At 37.2% G+C, this 23,627-nt stretch overlaps 1 protein-coding gene and 1 pseudogene across 3 annotated transcripts in view; both read left to right on the top strand.

Annotated features, from left to right (window-relative positions):
* The window catches only part of LDLRAD4 (low density lipoprotein receptor class A domain containing 4), a 368,881-nt gene that overhangs the window by 44,474 nt on the left and 300,780 nt on the right, over positions 1-23,627 (top strand). The gene's annotated exons all lie outside the window — the stretch shown is intronic.
* Positions 1,224-2,708, top strand: LOC132023885 (large ribosomal subunit protein eL31-like; annotated as a pseudogene).

Below are 23,627 nucleotides of genomic sequence, written 5' to 3'. Positions count from 1 at the left end.
AGCAGGGCAGTATATGTAGTAAGCCTGGGTAGAATTCTGATGAGTAGTTGAAATAATTGGATCCTACTTATCTGGGCTTTTAAATAAAAAACTATTTAGCTATGTAACTTTGAGGCCTTTTAGAATAACTTCCAAAAGAAGAGAGATTTCTGGATAGGAAAGAGCTCCAAAGATGAAAGCCACTAGTTCATTTCTGCTTTTAGTGAAAGTGGAGTAGCTTATAGGTCAACTTTGCCATAAAGCCATCTTGAAAAGCTGGAAAAGTACAAAAAAGGTGACCAGGACTTGAGGAACCAGGGTACTGAAGAGAAAGGAAGCATACCGATCAAGCCAACATTCTGTGATGGTTTTCTCCTTGACATATTTGGTCCTTCATAAAGGCTCTGGGAATTGAAAGGCAAACAAGTCAACCAAAAGTGCTTCCCAAGAAGCTGGGATCATTAATGGAGCTGTTGGCAATCCTATGTGGAGACAAAACTTGGAGTTGGAACCATGAAGAGTGTTGGGATCTTGGACAGAGGGGAAGAATGTTAAGATGAGCCCAATTATCTGCACTGCTGTTTTCTTCAAGGCATTTGCAGATGTGTTAACTGCTCAGAGGTTAAGAAGTGAAGAGAAAGCTATTCTTTTTTTTTTTTTTAATTTTTATTAACATATAATGTATTTGTTAATTTGTTATTTGTCCCAGGGGTACAGGTCTGTGAATCGTCAGGCTTACACACTTCACAGCACTCACTATTTCACATATAATCCCCAATGTCTGTAACTCAACCACCCTCTCCTTACCCCCTCTCCCCCAGCAACCCTCAATTTGTTTTGTGAGATTAAGAGTCTCTTATGGTTTGTCTCCCTCCCGATCCCATCTTGTTTCATTTTTTTCCCTCCCTATCCCTCAAACCTTCCACTCTGCCTCTCAAATTTCTCATATCTGGGAGATCATATGATAATTTTCTTTCTCTGATTGACTTATTTTGCTCAGCATAATATCCTCTAGTGCCATCCATGTCATTGCAAATGGCAAGATTTCATTTCTTTTGATGACTGCATGGTATTCCATTATATGTATATATGTGTATATATATACACACATATATAAAATACAATACATTACACACACACACACACACACACATCTTTTTTATCCGTTAACCTGTTGATAGACATCTAGGCTCTTTCCGTAGTTTGGCTATTGTGGACATTGCTGCTATAAACATTTGGGTGCATGTGCCCCTTTGGATCACTACATTTGTTTCTTTAGAGTAAATACCCAGTAGTGCAATTGCTGGGTCATAGGGTAGCTCTATTTTCAACTTTTTGAGGAACCTCTATGCAAAATGGAGGAAACTTCCAAACAAAATTTGGAATTTAGGGCTTGTCAAGGAAAAGGAGACCTGGTAAGCACTCTAGACATCCTGCTAGGGTCTAGCCTCCCCCAGGAGCAAGAGTAAACTTGAAATAAACTTGAAATACGGCATCCTTCACAAAAGACTGAAATGTTGCTTTGAACCAGTTTAACTCAGAGTGGATTGTAGTGGTCCGTCCCAATTCTAATAACCTGCCAGAAAGCAAAAATAAATCATCTCTGAAGAATAACATCAGCCAGACTCACAGATTGACTCGTTAGTTTTTGATACCCAATGTCTGGCATTCAATGAAAAATCAACAGGGATGCTAGGAAATAGGGCTAAATGATTAAAAGAAAAAAAAAAGTAAAAATTAATGCTGAAAACAGCAACAGGTGATCCAGCTATTAAAATAATTAGGTATGGATTTTGAAAGAGCTGCCATTAATATGTTCAAGAAAGTAGTTGAGAATTTCACAGATGAAATGGAATGTATAAAAAAGGGACCCAGATGGAATTGCTGGAAAAAAAAGACACAGTCAATAAAGTGAATTAAATAGATAAATTTGATAGCAGATTGGACATAGGAAATTAGCAAACTCTGCAATATAGGCCAATAGAAAATATTCAGACTGAATATTTGAGAAAGAAGAGTAGGAAAATAGAAGGGCATAGCAACCATATGAGACACAGTGAAGTGACCCAGGATGTATATAAATAAAGAGAAATGATGAGAGAAGAGACAGATTGGGGCAGAAGCAATGTTTGAAATGATACTGTTTGAGAATTAATCTCAAACTGTATAAAGATATTAAGTCAGAGATTCAAGAAGCTCTACAAACTCCAAACATGATAAATACAAAGAAGATCACACCTAACATCATAATAAAACCAGAACACAAAGAGAAAGTGTTAAAAAGCAGCCAGAGGGTTTTCTAACCAGAGCCCAGCAGAATGGCTCCTGCAAAGAAGGGTGATGAGAAGAGGGCCATTCTGCCACCAACAATATAGTGACCAGTGAATACACTATCAGCATTTACAAGTGTATCCAAGGAGTGGGTTTCAGGAAGTGTGCCCTTTGGGCATTCAGAGAGATCTGGAAATTTGCCATGAAGGATATGGGAATTCCACGTGGGTACATTGACATCAGGCTCAACAAAGATGTCTGGGCCGAAGGAATAAGGAATGTTCCATATTGTATCTGTGTGCAGTTGACCAGAAAACATAACAAAGGATGAAGATTCACCAAACAAACTCTATACATTGGTTACCTATATACCTATCACCACTTTCAAAAATATACAGACAGTTAATGTGGATGAGAGCTAACTGCTGATTATCAAAGGTATAAAACTGCAGTAGAGGAAAAACATACATTATATTAAAAGGGCTACTGTAAGACCGGGGGTAGGCTTTTCCACAAAAATAATTGAAATGAGAAGACAATGAAATGATCTTTAAAGCGATGAAGAAAGTAACTGTCAATGTAATTCACTTCCCAGTGAAAGTATCTTTCAAAATGAAGGCAACTAAAGGGCATTTTCAGACAAAAGCAGAGAGAATTTGTCACCAGAAGACCCATAGTCAAAGAAATATTAAAGAGAATCCTTTTATACAGAAGGAGAAATGATTCCAAGTGGAAGCATGGAAATATAGTAAATATAGGAAGAGTAATAAAAACAATAACTATGTAGACAATTCTACATGAATATTGACTGTAGAGCATCAACAACAAAATAATATCTTGTATATACATTAATTTAAAAAATACTTCATTGGCACACCTCGGTGGCTTAGTTGGTTAAGCTTCTGTTTTCTGCTTGGGTCATGGTCCTAGTTTCTTGGAATTGAGCACCACATCGGGCTCCCTGCTCAGTGCGGAGCCTGCTTCTCTCTCTCCCTTTGCTGCTCTCCCCGCTTGTGCTCTCTCTCTCTGTCAGATAAATAAAATCTTTAAAAAAAAATCCTTCGTTGGTAAAAAATGCTAACCAACATGTGAGCTTTCAGCAAGTCAAATCTTATTGCTGGTAGAGGGTCTTACCTTGATATTGATGGCTGCTTACTGATCAGGGTGGTGGTTGCTGAAGGTCGTGGTGGCTGTGGCAATTTCTTAAAGTAAGGTTGCAATGAAGATTGGCTCACCAGTTGACTGTTCTTTTCACAAATGATTTCTCTGTAGCATGTAATCCTGTTTCAAAGATTTTTACCCACAGTAGAACTTCTTTAAAAATTAGAGGCAGTCCTTCTAAACCTTGCCACTGCTTTATCAACTAAGATTTTAAGTCCTTTTTGTCATTTCAATAGTCTTTACAGTATCTTTACCAAGAGGAGCTTTCATCTCAAAAAACCGCTTTCTTTGCTCATCCATAAGAAGCATCTGTTCAAGTTTTGTGAGATTGCAGCAGTTCAGTCACATCTTCAAGCTACACTTCTAATTCTAGTTCTCTTGTCATTTCTGTCATGGCTATAGTCTTGAACCCCCAAGGTCATCTGTGAGGGTTGGAATCAGCTTCTTCCAAACTCCTGTATTTGTTGATATTTTGACCTCTTTCAATGAATCCTAAATGTTCTTCATGGCATCTACAATGGTGAATTCTTTCCAGAAGGTTTCGATTTACTTTGTTTGGATCCACCAGAGTAATCACTATTTATGACAGCTTTATGAAATATATTTCTTAAATAATAAGACTTGAGAGTTGAAATTACACCTTGAACCTTGGGCTGCACAAGGGATGTTGCATTAGTAGGCATGAAAACAATGCTAATATCATTGTGTATCTCCATCAGAGCTCTTGGATGACCAGGTGCATTGTCAGTGAGCAGTAATATTTTGAGAGGAATCTTTTTTTTCCAAACCTAGTTCTCATTAGAGGGCTTAAAATATTCAGTCACCCATGTTATAAATAGATGTGCTGTCATTCTGCCTTTGTTGTTTCATTTATAGAGCACAAGCAGAGTAGATTTGGTGTCATTCTTAAGGGCCCTAGGATTTTCAGAATGACAAATGAGCATTATCTTTAACTGAAAATCGCTGGCTGTGTCAGTCCTAGCTGACAGGAGAATCAGCCTGAACTTTGAAACTTTGAAGTTAGGCATTGACTTCTCCTCTCTTGCTATGAAAGTCCAAGATAGCATCTTCTTCTAATATAAGGCTGTTCTGTATACATTGAAAATCTGTTGTTTTATGTAGCCTCCTTCATGAACTATCTTGACTTGATCTGCATAAATGGCTCTACTTCTACATCAGCACTTGGGCTGCACTTTGCCCCTTTATGTTATGGAGACAGCTTCTTTCCCTAATCCCCGGGAAAAAACCTCTGTTTGTTCCAAACTTTTCTTCTGCAGTGAGAGATGTACAACTTTTCCTTTCTCTTGAATACATAGAGGTCTTTGTAGGGTTAGTGATTGGCCTAGAGTCAATATTGTTATGTCCCAGGAAATAAGGATCATAGATCATTGTAACAAATGTAATAATGATGAAAAATCTTAAAATATTTTGAGAATTACCAGCATGTGACAGAGAGAAATGAAGTGAGCAAATGCTGTCAGGAAAATGGCAACAATGGACTTGCTTGATGTAGGGTTGCCACAAACTTTCAATTTGAAAAAAATCACAAAGCAGAGTAAAATGAGGTGTATCTCTTAATTAAGAGTGTATGTTGTAATCTCTAAGTAATCACTAAAATAATAATAGTGTATAACTAATGGGGTAATAGAAGGGAAATTGAATGATGAAAAGTAATTGAGGAATCAGAAAGTAAGAAAGGAGAGAGAGAAAACAGGTGGGACAAACAGAAGAATAGCAACATGGCAAGTTTCTACTTAAATATATTATTACATGAAATGCAACTGCACTAGATACTTCATTTACCTGGCAATGATTATTGATCTGAATATTTTAAAAAATTGCTGCTTACAGTATACATACCTTAAATAAGGGGGTACAGAAAAGTTGAAAGTAAAAGGATGGGAAAAGAAGGAATGTGCTAGCAAACCAACCAAGAGAAAGTTGGTATAGCTATATACAATACTAGGTGAAGGGGACTTAGGCAAGGAACATCGCTAAAGACAGACATTTCATAATAAGAAAGAGTCAGTTTCTAAGGAAGATAATTTATTACAAAGGTAGGATCTGTAACATAAAGAGACAGTCTTTAAATTACCCTCAAGTGTACCCAAAGATCTTGGGGATCAACCCACAACCATAGTGCACACATCCCCAAGAGCACCTTGGGTGGAAGATCCTTGCCTGCTCAGCTACTGAGATTTTTTTAAAAAAACCCATTTATTTGGTCAGGGGTGCAGGGAGGAGGAGAGAGGGAGCGGGAGAGGAGCAGAGAGAGAAAGAGAGAGAGAGAGAGAGAGAGAATCAGACTCCCTGCTGAGCATGGAGCCTTATGTGGGGCTCAATCCCATGACCCCAAAACTAAGACCTGAGCCAAAATCAAGAGTCTGGTGCTCAACATACTGAGTTACCCATGTGCTCTGTCAAGACTCCTTTTTAAAAAGAGAGTGTTTCTTGTTTGTCTGAATTCATTTTGGTGGATTTACAAATCGTATTTCTTCACCAGGAGGGGTCCATCATTTTAAAAACATTAACATTTGAGTGGCACCTTGGTGGTTCATTTGGTTGGACTTTTGGTTTTAGCTCAGGTCATGATCTCATGGGTCTTGGGATTGAGCCCCTCGTCTGGCTCCACACTCAATGGGGAGTCTGCCTCAAGATTCTCTCCCTCTGTCCCCCTCCCACTCAGGTGTTCTTTCTCTCTCTCAATCTAACATAAATAAATCTTTATAAAAATAAAAAATTAAGGGGCACCTGGGTGGCTCAGTGGGTTAAGCCGCTGCCTTCGGCTCACGTCATGATCCCAGTGTCTTGGGATAGAGCCCCGCATCGGGCTCTCTGCTCAGCGGGGAGCCTGCTTCCCTTCCTCTCTCTCTCTGCCTGCCTCTGGGCCTACTTGTGATCTCTCTCTGCCAAATAAATAAATAAAATCTTAAGAAAGAAAGAAAGAAAATAAATAAATAAATAATTAACATTTGAAATTGGTTATCTTCCATCTTTTTTGTCAATTCACAGCAATTAGGGATTGGTTGGGTAACTGGTGGTACACCTGTGTATTTTATGTGGTATCACTAGAGGACCTTATAAAATTGTTGAATTGTAGTCTTTGAACATAGAACCTATTAAAGAAAGCAAGTTACAAAACAGTATGTACACTATGCTTCCTCTTAACTTAAAAATGTGTATGTTTATATTGATATAGAAAAAAGTCTGGGAGAATGCAACAAAATAGAAATAATGTTTCTGTCTGAATGAAAAGTTTCTGGGTGATTTTATTTTGTTTATCTGTCCTTTTATATTTTCTCCAGTGAACACTATTCATATGGTTAAAATAAAAGTTATTCGGGGGAAAAAAACTCAGCATCGCATGATACCAGCAATTTCTACCAGGAGAATCTGTGCTTTCTTTTAGTCTTTATTAACATACACAGTTGAATTTAACATTGTGTTAAGTACTTTTCTCTTAGTGTCATTTGGAATAGACTTTTCTGAGTTTCACATCCTGCATATCTGCTGTTTTGAATGATTTGGCCCATTTGTACAACAGACTTAGCCTTTTAGCTTGTCCGTTACTAAGGTGATTATTCCTTTGGTGTGTCAGCATTAGGGGTGTTCTCTGACATAGGAGCTGGTCTCCTCAGAGATGAGGCCATGACCTCACCTGTAGCCCCCACTTCACACCACTGCAAGCTGCTTCCCCTCCTGACCGTGGTCGTCTCTGTTCTCTTGGCAGCATGGAGTTTAAATTAATGGCTGATCTCAAGTGTGTCCTCAGAAATTAGAATAAATGCCCATCTGTAGGCTAACATTTCTTATTTTTTTTTTATTCATCTGAATTTAAAATGGCACTGTATGATAGTGGGAGCTTTACTGCTACAGTTGGTCTGTAGCTGTGGCAAAAACAGAAGAGGGCACTCAAGTGACTGAAATTTTGGTAGCCATGAATGAAGTGACATCTAGATGTGTGCATTTTAGGGCATTGATTTCCTTCTGGCTCTAAAACTGGTAAGATTTAATGCTTAGGTCAGGAGGCATTACTCCGGATCACTATGTTGAATTAGTATCATTATTTTAAATAATAATTTTGTAAGTAAAATAATTCTTGACCTATACTTCCAAAAGTAAGAAAGGGTGAAAACCAAAACCAAGCCAAATGGGCTGATTCACATGCCATTAAAACCTTTTTGTTTCGACTCGGAGACAGTGAAACCCGCATGGCTATAAAACCCTAGTTACTTCTGATGGTGTCCTGAGGTCCAGAGTCTCTGATGAGACCATGAACTTTATTGCATATCACATTAGAAATTCTTTTGTGGCTTTTCAAGTCTCTTAGCTGCATTTCTGTTTGCCCATCCTGTTTCCAAGTTTGTATTAATCTAATTAGGCTGACTGTGCTACAAAGTTTTGTGTTAACAAAATTCAGTTGTTGGGGCACCTGGGTGGCTCAGTGGGTTGGGCTTCTGCCTTCCACTCAGGTCATGATCTCAGGGTCCTGCGATCAAGCCCTGTATCGGGCTCTCTGCTCAGCGGGGAGCCTGCTGACCCCTCTCTGCATGCCTCTCTGCCTACTTGTGATCTCTCTGTCAAATAAATAAAATCTTTAAAAAACCATAATCCAATTGCCTCTACTTTATTTTTACTTTTATAATACATTTAACTAGAGGGAGCCTTTTAAACAAAAACATTTAAAATGCATACTCTGGCTTAGGGAAGAGACTGTTTTTTTTTGTTTGTTTGTTTTTTATTTTATTTTATCTTTTAAAATACCTCATGGGAATCAGTTGCTTTCATCCCAGGATTGCAGCAGGACCAGTACTCCTGAGTCTCTTGGTACAGTTAGTTTCCTTTGGTTGAACAAATTTCCTCTGACAAGGGGTTACCATGACAGTTCTTGATCTCTTCTAGCATCAGAGAATTCACCACCTTAATAGGGAACATAATCCTATTTCTGGACACTTCTAAGTTTGGAAATCTTTTCTTTATATGGAGGTGAAAAATCCGTTTTTGTAATTCTCATATGATTGACTAGGCGAAAGCTTAAGGAATACTGCTGCCAGTTGGTAACATGGCAGGGAGCAGTAAGCCAGGGGGAGACCAGTGTAATTTGGAGTTTGAATATGTTTCTTTTTTTTAGGTTTTATTTATTTATTGGACAGACAGAGATCACAAGTAGACAGAGAGGTAGGCAGAGAGTGAGAGAGAGAGGAGGAGGCAGGCTCTCCGCTGAGCAGAGAGCCCATGTGGGGCTCCATCCCAGGACCCTGGGATCATGACCTGAGCCAAAGGCAGAGGCTTTAACCCACTGAACCACCCAGGAGCCCCTGAAGATGTTTCTTGACTTCAGTATTTCCTTTGACATATTATAAATGCCCACAGCATCAGGTGGACCATATCCAAGTGTGTAGCCCAGCATTGAATAGCTCCAACAGGAAGGGTTTGGGGTTCGGTCCTGTATGAGATCCTTTAGGATATGGCCCTTCTCTGTTACTGGAACTGTGAAGACTTGCCTGTGACTGTGGATGAAATGATTTCTAGTAAAATCAGGGAAAAGTAAATTGGAGGTAGTGAGTAAGCACAGTATTTTAGTGAGCCAAAATGAGCTCTGTTGAGTGAGCATAATTTGAGATATTTGATTTCATAACTTCTTTTCAAATCAGTCTTTTGTTCCTTGCTCTCCCTCCATGTTTATAAAATCAGCAAGCAGAAGCTAGTTAATTTTCATCCTGAGCATTCTTTAGGGTTCTGAGAGATTTAGATTCCCATTTGTTATCTGGCCTAGCAGACAGGCAGTTCATTGAACAACAGGTTTATTTGCTACCCCTGTACCTCTGAGTCTGCACGTATAGGAACTGCTTCTCACCACAGAAATCTGTTCATTATTTGGTTCTCTCTTTATCTTCCTTCTGAAAGTTACTACTCTGTGATCTCAGATGTAGTAGCAGACATTTTCAAAACCTGTTTCTGTGCACAATTTTTGAAAGTTGTAGTTTGTTTGGCTTTTAGTGGCTATTTAATTATTCTCTTTTGAACTCTACTAATGTCCCTCAAATTTTAAGTGGTTGTTTATATAGCTCTGAATTAGTTTCTTTGTGTCTTCTGTTTTCTAGTCCTTTCCATACAGTTTTACAGCTATCAGATTTGGATAATTATAGTAGTGACTTTTCTTCCAAAAATAATGTATTAAGAATAAACACCAAATCTTAAAATCTCTATTTGTGAAGAAAGCAGTGAAAGGCAGTATAGTTATATTTAGAACTTAAAAAAAAAACTGTGCTTGTTCCCTTTAGTTAACACATAAAATATTAACTCACAGCCTAGAAAACTTAATCCTAAGTAGAAAATCAAGTGATCCAGTCAGCTTCTGTGCTGTATTACCACACACTTCCATAATTTGACAATTACTTTCTGTGAAAAATTGTATTTTCCTTCTTGATTTCTTTTTTTTTTTTTTAAATAACAGGTATTTATTTCAAATCTGCTTTTAAATATGGCTCTCTCCTCTTTTTGTATTCAACATTATACCTTCCCAATTTTGGATAATGGAAATTTGTGTCACATAAAGAGTTCGACTCAAAGTTTTCCTTTTCTTCCCAGACAGTTATGAAACCAGCAGCAGAGGCTCTGGATTTCTACTTTTGTGAAGCTTGGTTAGCGGGGGAAGCAGTTGGGAACAGGAGTAGTACAAAGAGAGCGGCTTTCTTTCAGACTCCTCAGAAAATAGTTTGTTCTTTAGAAAATGTTCTTTTAAGAAATATATATCTGTGTATTTTTATTTTTTTAACTGCATGTTCTTTGTGTGTTTGGTTTCATCAGGAATGTTCCTTTTTTATCATAAGCTCCTAGAAGTGAGAACTTACTTGGGCTGTGTAAAATGGCAGGAATAGCAATCAGGAGAGGAATGGATAATTTTAAATGGCAGTTTAATTCAGGGGTGCAAGGACTGTAGAGCTTGATCATTTCTGTGTCCTAAGCAGGAAACAGAGTAAATAAGTTAGTGCTCTTTGCTCTTTTGTTTTCTCCCTCCTTAAGTCATGTATCACAGGGCCAGGGCTAGAGTCAGGTACCAACTTAAGGAGGTACCGAAAATTTATTGTCAGTAATAAAGAATACTTTGAAAAATCAAAACTAGGACCAAAGTCCATGGTGAACAAGATATTAAAATTTTAAATAAACACAGACTCAGTATTGCTGGTATCCTTCTGCTTCAGGCAAAAGTATGCCTTAGTATGGAAACACCTTCTTGGGGCACCTGGGTGGCTCGGTCCTTAAGTGTCTGCCTTTAGCTCAGGTCATGATCCCAGGGTCCTGCGATTGAGCCCTGCATCGGGCTCCCTGCTCGACGGGAAGCCTGTTTCTCCCTCTCCCACTCCCCCTGCTTGTGTTCCTTCTCTCACTCTGTCTCTCTGTCAAATAAATAAATAAGGTCTTAAAAAACAAAACAAAACTGAAACAGCTTCTTTGTTTTACCAGTTTTGTTCAGTTACCCTCATCTCAATTTTTCTTGTTGGTTTTGTTGTGTATGATTTGTATATATGCATTTTAAAGGGTCTGAATTTTAGGCCTTTCCTTATTTTTAGCTTGGAGAAGGAAAAAATAGTGAAGTGCTTTTACCACTTAAGCTTTCTGGGGGTGTTCAAGTAAATTTCATGAAAATATCTTAATATATCACCGCAAGCAGAAAGTTCTGATAATGTATTATACTACTGTAAATTGTAGCATTTATACTTTGATGGATATACTGAGATGAATACTTGATTCTATTTTAGGTGTATGATTGGAATTCTTTCTTGATTGTGTATCGAGAAAAAAGAGACTTTTGTTTCTGATAAGATGTAAATATTGAGCATATGGGATCAGATTTCTTGGGAATGATGTTAAATGTATATAGGGCATAAGGGTTTCCAGTGACTACTTTGGAATATTTTATTAGCCTCTTGATTTTTTAAAAAGAGTTATTTATTTATTTGAGAGAGAGAGAGTGTGTGTGTGTGTGTGTGTGTACGTGTGTGTGTGTGTGTGAGTTGGGGGAGAGGCAGAGAAAGAGAATCTTTGAGCCGACTCTTGCTAGCATGGACTCCACCATGGTCTTGATCTCACAACCCATGAGATCATGACCTGAGCAGAAGCCAAGAGTTGGATGCTTAATCAACTCAGCCACCTAGTAACCCTTATTAACCTTATTAATTATTTAATTAATTAAATACTAATTAAAACAAGAAAAGAATTAAGGTCATGCAATGATGTAATCTTCAAAAAGAAGTCAGAGTTAGTATACCAAGTCTTGAAAAAGAATTGTATGCCTTTAGCTTCATTAACTACATTGAACATAATGTATTTTTGAGGCAGCAAGGTTCAGAAATGACTTACTCAATATTTATTGAGCACCTACTATATATAAAGAAGAGTGACAGAAATGGGAAGAGGGAGAAGGAGCAGACTTGTGGGTTTAGATGGTGGCTTCGGTTTTGATCATTTTGATTTGGAGAAGAAGGTGGGACATCCATGTGTATGTGTCTTTCTAGGCCACTGGAAAGGCTGACATGGAACCACAGCCAAAGGTCTGTAACCTTGAGTCCCAATCGTGCAAAGTGAGATTTGAAATCACAGGTATGGATATCTGTGGGAGATCAATGGGAGAGCAAAGAGGACTGAGAGCAGACTGAGAGGGCAGATCTGGAGAGTGCAGTAAGCCCACAGAATGCTCTAGTCAAAACTCCACCCAACCCACCTTAACACAGCGGAAATCCAGACCTGGAATCTATAACCAGCACAGACTCTTCCCCTATCCTGTTGCCCAGTTTGTCCTTCTGTTTGTAGTTCACCTTTGTTAATGGGGTGTTTAGTGTTGTCTTTATTTCTTCATGTCCTGTTCACTTCTTAGTTGCTTGCAGTTTAGCATGGTCCTCTGCATTTCGCTGAAATTGCTTTCATGGTGACCTTCATGTTGGCAGATCATGTTGTGTACTTTTAAGGCCTGTTCTACTGGACTTCTTTGTTGCATTCAGCTCTGCCCTCAGTCATCTTGAAACTTCCATGTGGTTTGGAACAAACCTCGATATCCTCATCTATAAAATGGGGATAGCACTACATTCCTCAAGAGGTTATATGTGAGAATATATTAAAAAGCTTATCATATATTAAAAAGCTTATCATACATAGCAAATGCTTCAGTAGTAATAATATTGCAAATACTGTATTATCATCATCATGGGCATCATTAGTACTGTCATTAGTAAACTACTTCTTTGATATCTTATTCTGCCTTTATTAGGGATCCTTCTTTCTTCCTTAAAAGTTAGTATCTTGTTGTGGGCCCATTGCTTTTCTGTTTGACTCTCATCTGTGGGCTGAGGACTCCAATGTATATCTTCATCTCCCTGAACTTCTGATTGGTTATTGTGTTATCTTCTAAATAAATGATGCTGTAAATATGCTGATAGTAACAATAAAGATGGTGATTGAACCACTTCTATAAACAGTTGTATCAACCCATGAATTCTCACCTCCACCATGTGAAATTATTGTAGGACAAAGTTTAGCCCTTAATTGATAGCAAGTACTTGTGTCAATGAGTCCAGTTTTGTTTTTGGCTTTTAAAATCCTATTCTCTGTTCCTTCATTTTCTGTGTTATCTTTTCTGTTTTGTGCTTATTTCAAATTCATTTTCATTTCTATGATTTTGTTCTTCCTCTAAAATTTCTTTTGTGATTTCTGCCAGCTCATATTTTATTTCCCTCCTCTTGATTCTTACCATATCTATCTTGAATATTTTACATTTGTACCTTGTAGTCTTTTTTTTTTTTAATTTCTCTTGTTTTCATAGAGGTGATTACCTTGTTAAGTTTTGAAAATTTATGGAAACTATTTGGTTGCAATTTTCATCTAATCTGTGGCAACATTCTAGGAAGTGTTCTTTGGCTTATGGTAAGTTTTATGGTTTTATAGTTTTTCAATAGAATATCTTTTTTATTGCTTCTCTCTTTTTTTTTTAAACTATTCATCATTGAGTCTACTGGATTTTCTGAGTCCAAGTTTTTTCAAGAGGTATTGTGGTATGAGAAAGCCTTTAGGGTAGCTTTTCAAACTTCACAGTCCAGAGCCTCCCTCTATCTCTGCTGCATCGTAGATAGGACTGTTTCCAGCAAATATGGCTCATGTATGAGATTTTTTTTTTTTTTTTTTTAAGCTGTGAGATTTTTTGAATAGCCTCATCTCTTTTGATTTTTTTGAACCTGAAGTCCTGGAGAGCTTCTGCTACTGCCTTGTTCATATCATTTCTTGCACTCATTGTTGCAAACATGGGATATAGCTTATCTTCTTCAAGATGTGCTCTTCACCTTCAAGTATGTTTTTGCTTGTGGTCTTTGGGATCTTCTAACACTGAGTCTGTTTAATTCTCTGTGCTTCTTTCCTTTACCTCCCTCTGTTTACTTTCTGCCCAATCTAACCTGCTTGGGGCAGTTGTTACAGATATTTTGAAGTCTTTAAATTGCACCTGTCTCCTTGTTGCATTGAAAATGATGTTTAGAAATTCCACTTAATTCATTCTCTTTTTGTGTTTGTTTAATATCCAGAGAAGAAGAAAATTCTGCTATTTCCATTATTATGGTTAAGAAAAATAGTTTCATGAAAGTTAAGTAACTTGAAAATTGTCACCCAGCAAAAGGCAGAGTGAGGATTCAAAATCAAATTTAAAAGATTATGCTCTGTCACTATACCCTGGTGTTTCTTCAGGATTGGAAAATACAGTCACAGCAGAATGGATATATGGTCAAAGAAACCTTAGTCTCTTTAGATTTTTGTCACAGAGGTAGCTGCATCTAAGTAGCAAGTGATGGTCCTGGAAAATTTTTGAACTTTAATTTACTGGAACATTAAGAACTACATGATCTTCTTTCTCCCTCCCTTCTTCCATTTTTTCCATCTTCTGTGGCTCAAACAGGAGACTAGAGATAGACAAGGCTCTGTTTTCATCCGCAGTCTTTCTCGCAACTTCTCTGAACACAATGATGCTTTTTTTTTTATCACCGATCATTCTTCCTTTCTATTCTCCCTCCATTTTTCCTTTGTAGAAGTAAACTCACTAATATACTCTGTGCTCTCCCTTTGTTTTGTTAAGGGGACCTCTAGTCAGATGTTTTATAGGGGTGAGGGATGAGTGGGTAAAATCACATTTCTTTTTTCATCTTTTCTAGTTTCACAAATTTAGAGTGGTTGAGGTTCTCAAGCAGAGAGATTTAAAAACAGTAACTACTGCTGTTGACTCTAACAGGATCCTCAGCCCTGAACACTGCTGTGCCCTTCTTGAATACAGCGTTGGTGGATTTGTTTATGAATGTTTCTGAGGGTGTAAAGGTTACTCTCACACATATGTTTACTTTGCCAAGATAAGGTTCTGGTGAAAATAGAACTGAACTACCATGTTCTCTGTCTTTACATTTCTGTGAAGAACACAGTTTTCAGAGGTCATTGATGGTTGTTAATCTGTATGTGTGTATATGCTTCTGTGTGTGTATGTGTGTGTGTGTGTGTGTGTGTATGGCTTCATTGCTAACACTTAAGAACATCTTAGGATCAGACTTAATTGTTTGTCCATATGGCTCCTATAAACAATTTCTGGCTTGTGTGCTTTTTTGTTATTAAGTGGGTAGATCTGTGGGAGATTTAGGGTGGAGAGTAGACAGAAAAGATGATGGTGTTTTGAGATGATGCTTTTCATTGACTTTGTTTCCTCTGAAGAGGACAATGGTGAGTCCAAGGGACTTTATTTTTAGCCCACTTTGGGGTTGAATGAGGGAAAAAACACATTCTTTCTGAAGAATACATAAAATAGTTAAAAATATTGTTTATGCTTAATTTATAGTAACTGTGACAAAGCAGCATAGTTTGGTAGGAAAGACAGAGGCATTTGATAGTTTTGTTTTCCCTATTTCTTTTTAAAAAATATTTATTTATTTATTTGTCCTAGAGAAAGAGCACAAGCAGGGGGAATGGTTGGCAGAGAAGGTAGAGGGAGAAGCAGGCTCCCCACTGAGCAAGGAGCCTGATGCGGGACTCGATCCCAGGACGCTGGGATCATGATGTGAGCTGAAGGCAGACGCTTAACTGACTGAGCCACCCAGGTGTCCTGTTTTCCATATTTCAAGGACTACTTTGCATTGCAGTTTAAGAGTAACGGTCACTGATTAAATTAATGGCTCTTCCAAAATTAATGTTTCATGGCAAACCTATCATTTTATGTTTTTAAAGATTTTTTTATTTGGGGTGCCTGGGTAGCTCAGATGGTTAAGCATCTGCCTTGGGCCTGGGTCATGGTCTCCAGGTCTTGGGTCAAGCCCCATGTCTGGCTCCAAGATCATGTGGGAGCCTGCTTCTCCCTCTCCCTCTGCCTCTCCCCCTGCCTCTGCTCTCTCGGCCTCTCTCTCAAATATATATATATATATATATATTTGAGGTAGAGAGGGGCAGAAGGAAAGGGAGAGAATCACAAGTAGACTCCCTTCCCTGCTGAGCAGGAAACCTGATGTGGGGCTCAATCTTCAAACCCTGAGATCTTGACCTGAGCCAAAACCAAGAGTCAAATGCTCAACTGACTAAGCCATCCAGGTACCCCTCATTTCTCATCCTTTTATATATCTATCTGCTTCTTAAACTTGTTATTGTTTTCATATGTAAAGAAAAAGTTAGATTAAAAACATAATAAAACTATATATAGCCAGAATAGGTACAGTACCAAAATACAATGCTGATATTTGTTTTTTTAAAAAATAATAAAACAAAAAGGTTTTATCTCTTATTATTAAGATGGTAATAAGAGATTATGAAAACATATTGAAAATAGAGATAATAAATAATTAAAATAATTTAAAAAGGAAATAAAAATTCCCCAGTCTCACTTCCTAGAAGTAGCCATTTTCAATGTATCTTTTGTTAACTTTTTAATACTGTGGTTAAATATGTATAACAAAAATTACCATTTTAACTTTAAATAAAAAGATTTTATTTATTTATTTGAGAGAGAGAGTGAGCGAGAGACAAAGTGAGCAAGAGAGAGAGAGAGAGCAAGCATGAGTTGGGGGAGGAGCAGAGGGAGAGGAAGAAGCAGACTCCTCACTGAGCAGGGAGCCATCCCGGGACTCCAGGATCATGACTGGAGCCGAAGGCAGGACGCTTATTTGACTGAGCCACTCAGGCGCCCCTTAACTATTTTTTTTAAGTTTTTGTTGCTGTTGTTGTTGTTGTTGTTTTTCTAAGTAAGCTCTGCACCCAGTGTGGGCCTAGAACTCAAGACCCCAAGATTACAAGCTCCACCCACTGAGCCAGCCACGCACCTGTTTTAACCATTTTTTGATTGTATAGCTCCATGACATTAAGTACTTTTACAGTGTTGTGCAACCAATACCACCAAAACTATTTCTTCTTCCCAAACTGAAACTGTGTTTCCATTCAACACTGAGTCACTGGTTCCCATGCCCCCAGCCTCCTGGCAACTGCCATTCTACTTGGTTCCTATGAATTTCCTTGCTTTTGGTGGAAGCAAAGTATATGTCTTCTTGTGTTTGGCTTATTTTATTTAGCATATTGTCTTCCAGGTTCATCCATGTTGTATCAAATGTCAGAATTTCCTTCCTTTTCAAGGCTGAGTAATAGTCAATTGTGTGTATATACCACATTTTATCTGTTCCTCTTTTGAAAGACATTTGCGTTGTTTCGTTTAGGTTACTATGAATAGTGCTTTTGGGAACATTGGTATACACATTACCTGTTCAAATTCTGTTTTCAGTGCTTCTGGGTTATATACCCAGAAGTTGAATTTCTTGACCAGATTGTAATTCTCTGTTTCATATTTTGAGGAACCTCGGTAGTGTTTTCCACAACAGCTGTACCATTATTCATTCCTACCAACAATGTACAAGGGTTTCTGTTTCTCCATGTCCTTATCAACACTTGTTATTTCGTTTTATTTATTGTTTCTTTTCTCCTGATAATAACCAATCTGTTGGGTGTGAAGTGGTGTCTCATCGTGTTTTGATTTGCATTTTCTTAATGCTTTATGATGTTGAACATCTTTTCATGTGCTTATTGGCCATTTGTGTATCTTTGGAGAAACATCTGTTCAAGTCCTTTGCCTGTATTTTAATCAGTTTGCTTGCTTTTGTTTGTTTTTGGGTTGTGGGTATTTATATTTTGGACATCAACCTTATCAGAAACATTATTTGAAATGTTTTTCCAATTCTGTGAATTTTCTCTTCAGTCTTTTGATTTAAGTTTTCTTTGGTGTGCAAGTTTTTAATTTTGATGAGTCCAGTTTATCTATTTATTCTTTTGTTGCCTGAACTTTTGGTGTGTTATCTAAATTGTTACCACATCTAATGTCATGTAAAACTTTTCTTCTATGTTTTCTTCTAAGAGTTTTATATTTTCAGTTCCTTATCTTTAGATTGATTCATTTTGAGTTATATTTTATTTTTAAATTTTTAATTATTTTATAAAAATTTTTAAGTGTTACCTATTTAAGTAATCTCCACCCCCCACTGTGAGGCTTGAGCTTACCCCAAGATCAAGAGTTATGTGCTCTTCTGACTTAGTCAGGCAGGCACTTTAAGTTAAATTTTACACATGGTGTTAAGTAAGGGTCCAACTTCATCCTTTGCGTATGGTTATTTAATTTTTCCATTTGAGTCCTGTACCAATCAAATCGTCTGGGATCTCTGTCCCATTGGACTATATGTCTTTATGCCAGTACTACAGGTTTTTTTTTAATTAAATTTATTTATTTTCAGCACAACAGTATTCATTGTTTTTGTACCACACCCAGTGCTCCATGCAATCCGTGCCCTCTATAATACCCACCACCTGGTACTCCAACCTCCCACACCCCTGCCACTTCAAACCCCTCAGATTGTTTTTCAGAGTCCATAGTCTCTCATGATTCACCTCCCCTTCCAATTTCCCCCAACTCCCTTCTCCTCTCTAACTCCCCATGTCCTCCATGCTATTTGTTATGCTCCACAAATAAGTGAAACCATATGATAATTGACTCTTTCTGCTTGCCTTATTTCACTCAGCATAATCTCTTCCAGTACTACAGTTTTAATTATTGTAGCTTTGTAGCAAGTTTTGTAATTAGGAAGTTGAGAACTCCAACTCAGTTCTTCCTTTCTAAGATTCTTTTGGCTCTTCGGGGTCCTTTGATATTTTATATGAATTTTAGAATAGATTTGCTATTTCCGCAAAAAACACAATTGAGATTTTTTTCCCTAAAGATTTTATTTGACAGAGAGAGCACAAGCAAGGGGAGGGGCAGAAGGAGAGGGAGAAGCAGACTCCCCGCTGAGCAAGGAGCCCAATGTGGGGCTGGATCCCAGGCCTGCAGGATCAAGACCTGAGCTGAGGGTAGATGCTTAACCAACTGAGCCACCCAGGTGCCCCACAACTGAGATTTTGATAGGAATTGCATTGAATGTAAAGAGTGACTTTGGATAGTATTGACAATTGTCCTCTAATTTATGAAAATGAGATGTCTTTCCATTTATTGGTATCTTCTTTAATTTCAGCAATATTTTTTAGTTTTCAGTGTACAAATCTTTTATTTATTTATTTCTAAGTATTTTATTTATTCTTTTAGTTGCTATTGTAAGTAGAATTGTTTTGTTAATTTCCTTTTTGTATTGTTCATTCTTAGTATATGTAGATAATGTGCATATTGATATGCAATTGAATTTTACGTGATTTTGTGTCCTGCAACTTAACTATATTCACTTATTAGTGTGATTGTGTGATTGGTTTTAAATTTTTTGTTGTGTGAAATCTTCAGGATTTGCTTTGTATAAGAGCATGTCCTTTGTGAACAGATAATTTTACTTCTTTTTTTCAGTTTGGATGCCCTGTATTTTTTATTCCCCCTGCCAAATTGCTCTGGCTGGGATTTCCAGTACTATATTGAATAGAAGTGAGGCAGTAGGCATCTTTGTCTTGTTTCCGGTATTAGAGGAAAAGCTTTCAGTCTTTCACCATTGAGTATGATATTAGCTGTGAGTTTTTCATAAATGGACCTCTGTAATGTTGCAGTATTTGTTTTTCTTCCTAGTTTGTTGAGTATTTTTACCACGAACGATGTTGACTTTTGTCATTTTTTCTCTTTATCAATTGAGATGATCATGTGATTTTTCCCCCTTCATTTTATTAATGTAATGTATTACATTGATATAATTTTTATTGATAATGCAAGCAATCCTTGCATTCAAGGAATAAATATTAGTTCATCATGCTGTATAATCCTTTTAATATGTGGTTGAATTTGGTTTGCTGGTATTTTATTGAGGGTTTTTGCGTCAATGTTTATAAGGGATATTGTTTTCTTAGAGTGTTTTTATATGCTTTGGTATTAGTAAAATTGGTCTCATAGAATTAGTTAGGAAGTGTTCCCTTCCTTATTTTGAAAGAGTGTGAGAAGGATTGGTGTTAATTCTTTAAATGTTTGGTAGAATTCATCAGTAAAGACATCTGGTCCTGGGCTTTTTTTAATGGAGATTTTTGATTACTGACTCCTTACTTTTTATAGGTCTTTTCAGATATCCTGTGTTTTTGTAATTCTGTCTTTATGGGTTATATATTTCTAGGAGTTTGTCCATTTGGTGTCCCATTGGGTGCCATCTAAGTGTCCCAAATGTGGCATATAATCCTCTCTTATAACCCTTTTTATTTCTGTCAAACTGGTAGTAATGTTTCCACATTTACTTTTGAATTTGGTATTTTGAATCTTTTCTTCTTTTTCCTGGGTTGTCCAACTAAAAGGTATGATAATTTGATTTTTGTCAACAAATCCTTGCTTGGTTTTTTAAATCTTACTCTAATGTTTTTCCATTCTCATTTTCATTTACTTCTTACCTTTATTATTTTTGTCCTTCTAGCTTTGAGTTTATTTTATTTTTTTTGTTCCTTAAGGTATAAGGTTAGGTTGATGAATTTAGATGTTTTTAAATATAAGTAATATAACTATAAAATTCCCTTTTGGCATTGCTTTGCTGCATTTTATGTTTTGGTATGTTATGTTTTATTTTCATTTGTCTCAAGATATTGTCTAGTTTCTCTTATGATATTTTTCTTTGACCCAAACAATAGCATATTATTTAGGTCTCTCAAGTTTGCGAATCTTTGACTTTTCCTTCTGGGATTGATTCAAGTTTGGTTTTTTTCCCATTGTCGTTGAAAAGATATTTTGTATTTCAGTCTTTAAAAACTCACTGACTTGTTCTGTGATTCTATCAAATATTCTGTCATGAAGAATATTCCATGTGCACTTGTAAAAAGTTTATTCTGATGTTGTTGTGTGGAGTATTTTGTATATGTCCGCTATGGTACAGTTGGTTGTAGTTTTGAGTCATCTGTTTCCTTATTGGTCTTCTTTGTATCCATTTTTGAAGTTGCGGTAGGGAAATCTCCTATTATTGTAGACCTATCTAATTTCTCTTTTCAATTCTTTTTTTGTTTTTAAGATTTATTTATCCATTTGAGAGAGAGAGAGAGAGAGCGCGGAAACATGAGGGGCAGGGCAGAAGGAGAGGGAGGGAGAGAGAATCTCAAGCAGACTCTGCACTAAGCCAGAGCCCAACACGGACCTTGATCCCAGGACCCTGAGATCATGACCTGATCCAAAATCAAGAGTCAGATGTTAACTGACTGAGCCTCCCAGGTGCCCCTCTCTCTCATTTTTAAATAAGGCAGTTTGCCAAATACAGAATTTTTAGTTGATGCATTTTTCCTCCTTTCATCATTTTAAATTTATCATTGCACTGTGTTCTGGCCTGCTAGGTTTCTACCAAGAAATCCCCTGGTAATCCTATTGAGGATCTGTTTTATGTCATAGGTTGCTTTCTTCTTGCTGCTTTCATGATTCTTTCTCTGATTTTCAATGGTTTGATGATATTGTGTCTTGGTGTGAGTGTCTTTGTGTTTATCCTATTTGTGGAGTTTGTTGCCTAGTTGGAGTTGTAGATCTATGATTTTTTTTTCTCAAATTTGGGAAATTTTTGTCTATTATTTCTTCAAATAATATCTATCCATCATTTTCTTACCCTCTGGGACTCACTTAATGCATATTTTGGACCACTTGTTAGTGACATATAAGTTCTCTAGGCTCTGTTCACTTTTCTTCAATTTTTTCTCCTTTTCAGACTTGATAATTTCAAATGACCTGTGTTCAGGTTATCTGATTCTTTCTTCAACCTGTTGAAGTTTGCTATTAAACCTCTCTAGGGAATTTTTCAATTCACTGATGTATTAACTGAACAAACATCTGGAGAAGTAAGGTGGCCTTTCCTGGATATGTGTCTTGCTTCAGCCTGTGTGTTTGCTTTCCTGATTTTCCTGTATACATGGCTGCTTTTCAGTGTCTTAATTCCCTATGATTCTCACTTCCATTTCTTCCCTTGGCCTTTCATTTTCTATTGTATGCTTCTGTAAATCTCTTCCCACATGCATCTTTGTGTCTTATAGTCTCCCTCCAGGTTTTATTGCAGCTTTCTCTTTCCTAGGAATTTTTCTAGCCTTAGATCCAAGCTGTGTTGTTTTTTTGTTATCTGAGCTCTGAGTTAGGTGACACAAAAACAAATCCCTTATGGAGTCCCCAGAAAGGTTGAAATTTTGTAAAATAGGTCTGCTCTGCTCCCTCTGTTTCGAGAGAGGAAATTGGGAACTGGGCTGCCACCCCTTCCAGATAAAGGCCACATCAAGCTGGGAAGGGGTTGGGACATGGGTGAATAAGAGTATGAGGAAATTTCCTATTATTTTGAATGTAGCTTCTTGTTTGGTCCTTTGCTTGGTTGCTGTAGACTTTTGTTTTCTACAACTCCTATAAAATTAATGTAGCTGGTCTGAAGTTATGTGTGTGTGTGTTTCCTGCAGGTGAATGAGGGCTTAGAGTCTCTTAGTCTGCTGTGTTGCTGACATCTCTTCTCCAGATGTCTGCCCAGTTAATACGTCAGGGATTTAGCTCAGATGACTAAAAATATTTAGAGTTTAAGTTATTCAATTGTTTTAAAAAATGCAATTGAAATTGTCAATTTTTTACACTAAAATTTCTCATATTAAGTTTTCATTGTGCTGATATAAATGCAAAACAACTTCTTTTTTATACACAAAAAGGGAATTTGCTCTTAGTACTGGTATGAACTTTTATCTGATTTTGGGGCAGTCAGCATGGTGTGGTCATAAAATGGAAATCTTTTCCCACTGCTATTGGGTTAACACTCTTTAATTTTCACATTAGGTATTGTGATTTAGAAACTGTATTTATTTGTGTGATGGAAAGATGTAGAGAATTAGAGGCAGTCTGAACTGATTTATAGCCTGTTAAATCAAAGTGCCAATATAGCTTGTCCTGTGATGACTTAGGTACTATTCTTCTTGAAGGAAAGAGAATAGGTAAATGACCATCTGAGCCTTCAGTGTGATTTAGATTATTCATCTGGTAATAATGAACCTAGAATGTATTAATGGATGTAAAGCAAACTTTCTTGTAAAATATACTCCAAAATAATTTTGCATAGAATTTGCTGGTCTTCCTTAGTGTACAGTTTGCCTCCCAATACTGATTGAAAGGAAGGGGTGAATGTTGTTAGGTAATGATAGATGTGCTATAGGCCTTTATTGAGTCCTTTGGTAATTTAGGGTGAACCTTGTGCCCAGAGGCCATCTCAGTGTCACCTTCATGGAGATTCTTTTCTGGAACCCATTGTCAACACCAAGTGTTAATTAGATCCCTGAAAGGGAAGTGAATGGAAAGAGGTGATTGTTTCTACCTCACTTCCTTGCCTTTTTGATACATTGATAATAAGTGCATATGTTCCAATATGTTGATTAAAGTTGTCATAATGTCACACTGTGTCAAACAATGTTTGGCACAATGTCAAAGGGGAACTTCAGAGGCTCTGGGTGTTCCTCCAGTTAGTCTATGTTGTCAAGACTTTGTTTGTTTCATTTAATCAGCCCTTACCAATTCTTTTCATCTAAAATTGGACACTCCAGACAGTGCTTAAAACTTAGGAAGACATGAGACACTCACGAAGATGGCGGAGAAGTAGCAAGCTGAGACTGCTTCAGCTAGCCGGAGTTCAGCTAGATAGCTTATCTAAAGATTGCAAACACCTGAAAATCCATCGGCAGATCGAAGAGAAGAAGAACAGCAATTCTGGAAACAGAAAATCAACCACTTTCTG

Source organism: Mustela nigripes, chromosome 8, assembly GCF_022355385.1.
Source record: "Mustela nigripes isolate SB6536 chromosome 8, MUSNIG.SB6536, whole genome shotgun sequence".
NCBI lineage: Eukaryota > Metazoa > Chordata > Mammalia > Carnivora > Mustelidae > Mustela > Mustela nigripes.
The sequence above is the reverse complement of the archived record's forward strand: the minus strand, read 5'-3'. Positions and strand labels throughout refer to the sequence as shown.